Genomic DNA, 8,985 nt, shown 5'->3' with positions numbered 1-8,985 from the left:
TACTTTACCCCCATAGTTCTTCAACTTGTGAAACTGCGTTAATGTGAGCCGCAGAGTGCAAAACCGTGTTACCTCCAGCCGCCGTCTGACTTCCGTTGCTTAACTTTCATGGACTGAAAACACACTGTGAAAGGGTTAAAGACGAAAACACTGCCAGACCGGACAACGCCGTGGAAACGACCTGTAAATCACAAGGTAGCCACGCCCTAAGGCATCCCCTGCTTTATGGTCTATTTGACTCTAAATGGGACTATCATTTACTAAATGAACATCATGCTGTATTAAAGAAGACTTGAAACTAGAGATTGAGACCATAAACTCATGTTTACAATGTTTACTGAGGTAATAAATCAAGTGAGAAGTAGGCTCATCTTCTCATAGACTTCTATACAATCAGACTTCTTTTTGCAACCAGAGGAGTCGCCCCCTGCTGGCTATTAGAAAGAAACCAAGTTTAAGGAACTTCAGCATTGGCTTCACTTTTCAGAACCAGAGGTAGCCCACTGGTTTAAAGGTGCTAAATGCAAGATTGGGAACATTTCTATTGCGTCCGCACATTTCTCAACATGGTGATTGCTGAGCCGTTGTTTTCACAGTTAACGGTGCTAACAGTAAAAACAACAGTGAAAATGCTAACAGAGCTAGCAGTGTTAACCTGGGGGGTATCTGGAGGGTGGGTGCTACGCTTCCACGAAGATGCCGTCGGTATCAGCTGTAACCGCCGTATGAGAGCAGTGCAGAGCGGCAGTCGTGAGATAGCTAGTGGGGCACGCTCACATGCAACGAACATGCACAAAAAGCACGCGCGGCCGGCCCAGCTATGACAACAAAGCACAGAGAAGCTCTGATTACAACATACAGAGTAAGAGCGACTTCATTCTCTGCTCAGGTAGACATTACTCCTTACATAGCAAATAGTTGTTTGCTGCTATAATTACTAGAAATAAAATGTAATAAATAGTATTTTTCTGGTTTAATTTGAAACACAATTAACTCTTGATGTGACAGCAGCCTATCTTTATTTCCTCATTCCAAACATCCACATGTCAGTGTCTATACTATCTTACTGGCTGTCAATATTCCACGGCAGATAAAACATGTCCACAAGAATAACGTGAAGATATTCATCTGCTCAGCTGTATCTTATAAAATTACGTGCAGGCACATTTACAACAAATATCAGCCATCAATCACAGAGTCAACCAGCAAATCCAAACGTTGCTAATTGAGTCATCTGCTTCTGTCAGTCTTGATCTGATGGAGAAGCTGTCACTCGCTCAGCATTTAAACACACACACACATACACACACTGGCATGCTTCTGTCCATACCCTGTACAGTATGTGTGCATCGCATGATAAAATGCAGGCGCATCCACGCAGGATTACAACATCTGTTCATATTACCATTATGTATGCGTGTAAGAGATTTAAGCATTGTTTGTGCATGCTTGTGAGGAAGTGTAGCAGGTTGACAGATTGAGAAATGCTGAGAGAGGGATAGAGAGAAAAGAGTGGAGAAAAGTAAGAAGTGAAAATGGTTTGTGTGCAGGGTGAAGGTGGATAATAACCCCGTTCTTATCTCTGCCCTGCCGTGTCGCGAGCAAGTAAACAGAAGCATGAGGCAACAAGCTGCTCCGGCCTCCCTGTGATGGAGGGAAATTCAATTTTTCTTTGTGTTTCCACAGGTCACAGCACTCTATGACCTTCCCCCATCTCCAGCCCATGGGATAGTCAACACAAAGCCCCACTGGCCTGACAAACAGAAACACACACAAACATATGATCTCAGCACACATGCTCCTTGTCTGTTTTGGTGATATGTAGTTATCAGCCATCAGCAGCTTCCTGCCGTTCTGTACTTTTGGAAAAAAATAAATAACTGTTTGTTTAAAAAAGCTATTGGTTGGAGCCTATCAGGGTGAGAGAGTAGGGAAACAAACAAACACTATCATATGATACATCCAAAAGACACGATATGATATGATCCCAAAATAAACACAAGTCTTATTGCCACCATATATATTTGATATATACTGCGGTTACAGCTGATAACACGGCCCAACCGATGTTGCAGAAGCGTAGTCTCAAAATATGATTGCACAATGTGCTCTCAACATAAAAATTAAATAGGCTACAGTATATGTCTACTTGTCATACGAGTTAAATTAAGAGGAGGCAACCTAAAATCATCCCATAATCAAATGGATGCAGAAAATGTATGTTACAATTAATGATCAGAGTTATTAACTCTTAAAGATGAAATTATTCTAAATTATTCCAATGGACTGCTTGTCGTCTCAATTTTTTTTTCTTCATAATCTGAGTAAAATGTAAATTTTCCGGTCACCAGTGGATAACGATGTACAGCGGGATTGATGTAACCTCAGATAACATCTAATACTGAGTATGTGTGTCTTTTTCAGGATCGATGTTCTGCTGCACAGGGAGAAAACATTTCCTTCAGCAGTTTATTTTAAACAACAGCAGGTTGTCTGGAATAAACTGACACACCCTTTAATCAGCAAGAAACAGCCAGGAAGTGCAGTGCAGTTTAAGACCTTTAATAATAAACAGCTAGCGCTGGCAAAAGTGGATGACAAACTCCTTCACATATTATCTTGTTTGGGATGGGATTCACTAACTGCATCAAAGAAAAGCACTCTCAAGTATTTATTAGCATCTGCTCAAGTATGTTCAAAGAAGAATGAAGGGGTTGTATTTAGAGATGCACAAAATTCCTTGTACTTTTCAAAGCTGTCCTCATTCTAAAGACCCAAAACTCAAAGTGGTTCTCACAAAGATCAAAGAATATGAACACATACACACACAAACTTCTATTACTTCACATGTGGGTACATTGAGTTACCATCTTTGAAGGGTTTACCCCAACCTTAAACATAAGCATGTGTCCGCAGGACAGCAAAACATAATATTACACTTAAAATGGAGGATTATCTGGAGGTGAATCTGGATTCCTGGAGTCTTTCTGTGATATTTCACTTGACTCCTCACCTGAAGAATAAATGTCACCAGCTATGGCTCACCGGGAAACCCGGCTTGTAGAGGTCCGGATATTTTTAAACCTCAGCAACAGCTTTCTCCTCATCCGTTGTGACAGCTACAAGACCAGAGGAGAAGACATGCTATCACCTGACAAGAGAAAAAGTCAAGGTACAGTAGCCAGGAAGGAGGGTCGACTGGTATTGATGGTGGAAAAGAGGCATATCTTGTCACATTGTTGTTTGGTTTTACATACAAATATGATTGGGGTGAATGACTAAACCTTATATAATTCTTAAACCTAAAATAAATCCTTATAGTTGTGGGAACTGATGATGAGAGTTGAGTCCCCACAATGTTACAAGGTGAGTTTTGTCTGTAGAATGTGATGAATAAATAACACACATCATCTGTTCAGCCTATCCACTGATTCTACTGATTGGTTTGGGCAATTCAAACAAAAAATAACAACCTCTCCCAACCAGAAATCTGCTAACATGAACATGTCGGGCTGAAAGAACAACATGAAACAAATAACTTACATCTGATTATCAGGCTAAGAGTTTATACTGTCTTGAATTAAATGCATAAATGTGGTCAAATTTTAATGAGCCAACATGAGCCCGCTTCATGTGAAACTACACAGGCTCCGGAGAACACACACCCAACTTTCCTTTGGTGTTGCGATGGATACATCTGACTCAAACTCGCCTTCTTTCCTCTCTTTTCCTCTCTTTTCTCCCCCTCTGTCCGTCGGTGATGAAAGAGCACCTTCACACGGCCCACAAAAGATCCTATTTATTGTCCCTGTTCCACAATGTGAGCGCTCTTTGTTTGAAAGTGGTCTTTCCATCAGCGCCGTACAAAAGACTCCATTACAATGTGGTATAGGAGGAAGACGGAGATTTAAGGGAGAAAAGTAGAAAAAGAGCCAAAGAGAAACAGACAGAGGTGAAGAAAGGGGTGCAGAGAAAGTGAGGGGAAAGACGGGATAAAGAAAAAAAGCTAGAGGCAAGATTGGGGCCCCGTGGCACTCCCGTCGCAAAATGCTTTCTGTTATCTTTGGTGCTGGTCTGAACAAAGAGATAGGGAGAACAGGTTGGCTCTGGACCCCAGGGTGATTTAATACGGAGCTTGAATCAGAGCCTGTAGATCAATGACCACACAGGGGAATAGGAGACTGGGGCATTTTTCCCTTTCTCTTTCTCTACATGAGGCAAGAGTTTCTCTCATTTTCTATGTTTTCCAAGGCTGCACCCAAGCAGGTCTCTGATGGAACTAGCAGAACCACAGTGGGACCCGTGAGAAGTCCTCTGCCTCTGGCTGAAAGAAATCTGCTCCTCAGAGGGGAATAAAGCAAGTTTTGGGACTATTTCTTTCTCTTGACAAAAAGCGCTCTGAATGTACTTGATGACCAGTCTGTGCTCAGCATACAGCACAGACAGATAGACAGTTTACTTTGGAGTGTTAAAGCATCATTTCCTTCATTTATCCGCGTTTCCAGGACTCACGGCAGGTCTTCTGAAATCCACTGAACTCAGTTGAAAAGACTGAGCGGAGTAATTGAATTCAAGGATCTGGTAATCAATCCGTCTCCGAGTTACATGGAGGATGTTTGTTTGTTTTTTTGGCATAAAATATGGTCACATTGAATTTTTTTTATGTACAAAAAACGAAAATACCCCCCTTGGATTTTCGACATGCCGCGGCATGAATTTTGTTTTGTTTTTGTCGGTTTCAATCCCTCCTGGGGATCATGAAAACTTCATGGTAATCCATCCAATAGTTGCCATCCCTAGAGCCATGCTGCTAGCACGGCTAAAAACACCCACAGTTCTATCTTATCTGTTAATTTCTGTCATCCATAACACATATAATTGACTTTTCATACCGTCCTTGAAAGAATATTAATTACAGTTATTTCCTGGAGCTGATGACCGTACGCTGAGTGCATGCCCGTTTGTCTGATGATCCACCTCCTGTATAGCTACCTCTACTTATCATCCATTAAGAGAATTATATTTTGAGTCAAGTAAACAAACAGGGTAAAGTTCCCTCTCTAGCTATCAACAGAGGACATCTTTCAAATCTCCTCTAATGAGTTTTCCTTTCCCGGCTCTTTGAATCGGCCTGTCTAATCAATGATGGGAGTCTTAATACACTACAATGGTCTATGGATTAGTGGAGGTATTTAAACATTGGTTTTAATTAAAGCTGTGCCTTTAAAGCTGGGATTGCCGGGGTACGACTGCAGCCGGCTGGCCCAGAGGAGGTGTGGAGGACATGACGGCTGAGAAAGAAAAGTGAAGAGTAAAAAAGTGAGAGGAAGTCCTGTGGTGATGAATCAAAGTCACCTTGTGGAGGTCTGACCACTCATTAGGCTGAAAGAAGAGAACATGCTGACCTTTGCCCTCTCATCTCCGAGATACATTTGTCCTGTTGCCCCAGAAATTAATGAACCGGGTCGTTCATGACCATTTTTTGGGTTCATTTGAAAACTTTCAGGTGTGATTGTGTGAAGGGTAACAAGATGTACAATTATAAAACAAGCCTGTCATCAACAGAAAGATGACATTGTTTATTAAAAGGCGTTAAATGACCTTTGCAACGTTTTCCTGACTAGTGACCCTTGCCAATAATGACCGTCCTCTCTCGCCGTTAAGCAGTGTCACATTGTTATTCCCCTGCAAAACTTCTCGGACGAAGTCAGTGTGGATGTTTGGGTGAACAAAGTTTGTGACTTTGACACCAGAGATTGCAGTTTGTATTCGGTCGCCCACCAACATTCAGCGTTGGTATCTTTCAACCCACATGTCCATGACCTTTCCCTGAAATTAAATAAACTATAACCATAGAGGTGGCAGGTCAGAATGACCTTATATCAATATTTTAACAACTATGAGTTGTTTAAGAGGGCAGGACCAAACAACAGCTTGTAGTCCCTTAATCCATTGCAAGATAAAATACTTCAGCTTTCAGTGTGAATTAATCTCATGTTAAACAACTATTATGTTAATCCAAAGGATCTAGATTTCTGTTCTTCTGCTAAATTATGAACCATCCAGACAGGATGTCAGGTCTGCTTTCTGTTCCCAGAGTCAAAACTAAACATGGAGAAGCAGCGTTCAGTTTATATGCACCATATATCTCCCAGAAAACTGCAGGTCAGCTGCAACTCTTACTTCTTTTAAATCAAGGCTGAAGATTTTCTGTTTGCCGCTGCTGCTTTTTATTAAATAATTTCTTACACTGCACTGTAACTTTTATTCTTATATCCTATTCATTCTTCTTTTTAACCCGTCTTATTCTTTTTGGCTTGTTTTTTAAATGTATTTAAATGTCCTTTTAGTGTTTCTTTTGCATTTTGTTTTGATGCTTTTGATGTTTTATGTAAAGCACCTTGAATTGCCTATTTGCTTAAATGTGCCATATAAATAAACTTGCCTTGCTCAAGTTTGTGCAGTGAGACGGAGCAACGGTAACAGTATAACTAAAGCAACTCAGTCTAGTATATCATAAGAGTTCTTGGAGATACATAAACTAAGTAATGAGCCCTGAGAGAAATTGCTTTCTATCGATTCAAACTGTTGTGGTGAAAGGTGGGGAAAGGTTCAGGTATTGGAATATCATGAACACCGTTTATGATGATCTCCATTTATCTTACTTGGTCTCGCTCTGTTTAACATGCTGCCATAATGTAATCAGCGTCGTCCTAGAAATGCTGCTTGTACAGCGATATGCACAGTCGGTTTTCTTTTATACAGTATGTCCTTCAGTGTTCATATTCATTTCAAACTAAAGGCCTTGTTGTCGCTCCAAGATGCACAGTATGACTGAGCAGTTGTGGTATTATGGTTGATCCAAGATCTGGGTATTCTGTTTTACCATTTATGTTCTGATGTGATACTGTAAATATACATCTTTATTACATATCTTGGATCTTGGATTTGGACATCAAGTAGCACACAAATATTATTTACGTCTAACAAATTGTTTCAGAGCAACATATCTTTAAACTACATATATTAATGTGAATCCTGATGTGAACATTCATTGTCCCCAAAAGTTGGATCGAAATATTTTTTTTATGACGACCTTACCTTTCCTCTAGCACCATTAAGAGGCCAAAGTGTCCACACTTTTCCACAAAAATGACCTAAATGTAGTGGTTAGATCATTCATGACATTTACAGAGCACATTCTCCCCAGAGGATAAATCTTTAGAGCAACTTTCTGCGCAAGATATCCAATAATCCACTGGTGCCCAACCTGGGGCTCCTGACCCCCACTAGGGGTCGCCAAAGCTTCACATGAGGTCGCGTGGCCATCTGTAGTTTAAGGGGTGTAAGACAACTTTATTTTTTTTTATATACAGTTAACCTATATGTCAGCATTTCATTCATTTCTGTGAAGAAAACTAAATAAAATTGTTATTTTTAAAGTTTGGATTATTATTTAAGATATAAACAGGATACGCAGTGAAGACCTGAACACAAGTTATTTCTCCGATAAACAGACTCGTCCTGCATTAGAAAAGTACGCAGTTAAAACAACCAAAGAGCTAATAGAAGAAAGCGTCAGGGAGAAGAAATCACTGAATTTAAAAAAAAGAAGCCTATAAAGTATGTGTGATTGTTAAAAATTATTATTCAAAAAAAAAAAAGCATATAGAGAATTGTATTAAAATTTCCTAAAAATAACAGGAAAACTCATCTCTGATGCAATATTCACAGGAAATCAAATAATCAGCTCAAAATTCATCCAAATCATTTGTTTTACACAAACTTCCTGCAGTTATTGCATTCAATATTTGGGTTAATTGTACAGTCAGTACAGTTTTTCTGTTCTGTTATTGTTATGTATTGAATATAATAAGAAATATTCATAAAATATGTTAGTTAGTCAGGGGTTGTCAGTTTACTAAATGATAGAAAAGAGGTCCCTTAAGGAAAAAGGCTGCAGTAATCTAATAACCAGATTAATATGTAATTTGCTGAGTTAATTTGCGCTCCCAAGAGGATGAACCCCCTTTAGATGCAATACATACTTTACATCCCCAGATAAAACATTTTAGGCTCATTATCTGGAAATCTCTTTGAATAACAAAAATGTAAGAACCACAATAAATTTGACATCCCACAGGGACGAACTGGGGATTAAAAATGATAAAAAAATAAATGTTAAAAAGAAGTAGGAGCACTCACAACAGCCCTGTCCACTCAGCTAAAGTCCTCTTATAAGGTAAAACAAAGGTATTAGTTTGTTTTCCTCTGTTAGAATATACATCTTAGAGACCTTGTAATGATTAGTGCTCCATCAGGAATTCAGGTCAGTCTGCAGAAATGCCTTTAAAGTTATCTTAAAAGAGCTGCCTCTCGTGTTCACTCACTCTGACTTAGAGGCCTCGCTAAAACATGGCGGTGAACCATCCCCTTCAAAGTATCTCAGGACCACAGGCAGGTACTCCCCAGCGGCAGTATATTGATCCCATCATCAGCCCAGACCTTCCCCTGCCGGCCTGTCCGCCTTCATTTAAATGACCTCTATAAAGCATCTACATCTAATCTTAATTAGATATTGAAGTCCGTTAATTAAAACATTATCTCTGGCGAAACACAGCTGGCCAGTCTGACGAGTTAATCAATGAGGATGAGAGGATGCTGTCTGCTCAAAGACGTGAGGGGGGAAAACACCAAAACACACTCTCCGGGCTCAAGTGAGTCAAATTAAACTGTTAAGAGGATTTGAGTTGCATTTTCGATATTTTGTTCAGATATTTTCTTCATCAATAAACTTTCAAGTTTCCATTTTATTCTGGTGATAATGTATTCCTATTAAGTCACTGTATGGGATTATAGGCCCCTAGTTTCTTATTTAAATGAATAGTGTGTACCCTGAGGCCCTCAAACTTTACAACACGTGACGTTAACATGCTGTTAAGTTTAATGGACTTGCATTGAGGCACCTCAAAGATAGAAGTTAGA

This window comes from Sebastes fasciatus, chromosome 16, assembly GCF_043250625.1.
Source record: "Sebastes fasciatus isolate fSebFas1 chromosome 16, fSebFas1.pri, whole genome shotgun sequence".
In the NCBI taxonomy this organism is placed as follows: domain Eukaryota; kingdom Metazoa; phylum Chordata; class Actinopteri; order Perciformes; family Sebastidae; genus Sebastes; species Sebastes fasciatus.
The sequence above is the reverse complement of the archived record's forward strand: the minus strand, read 5'-3'. Positions refer to the sequence as shown.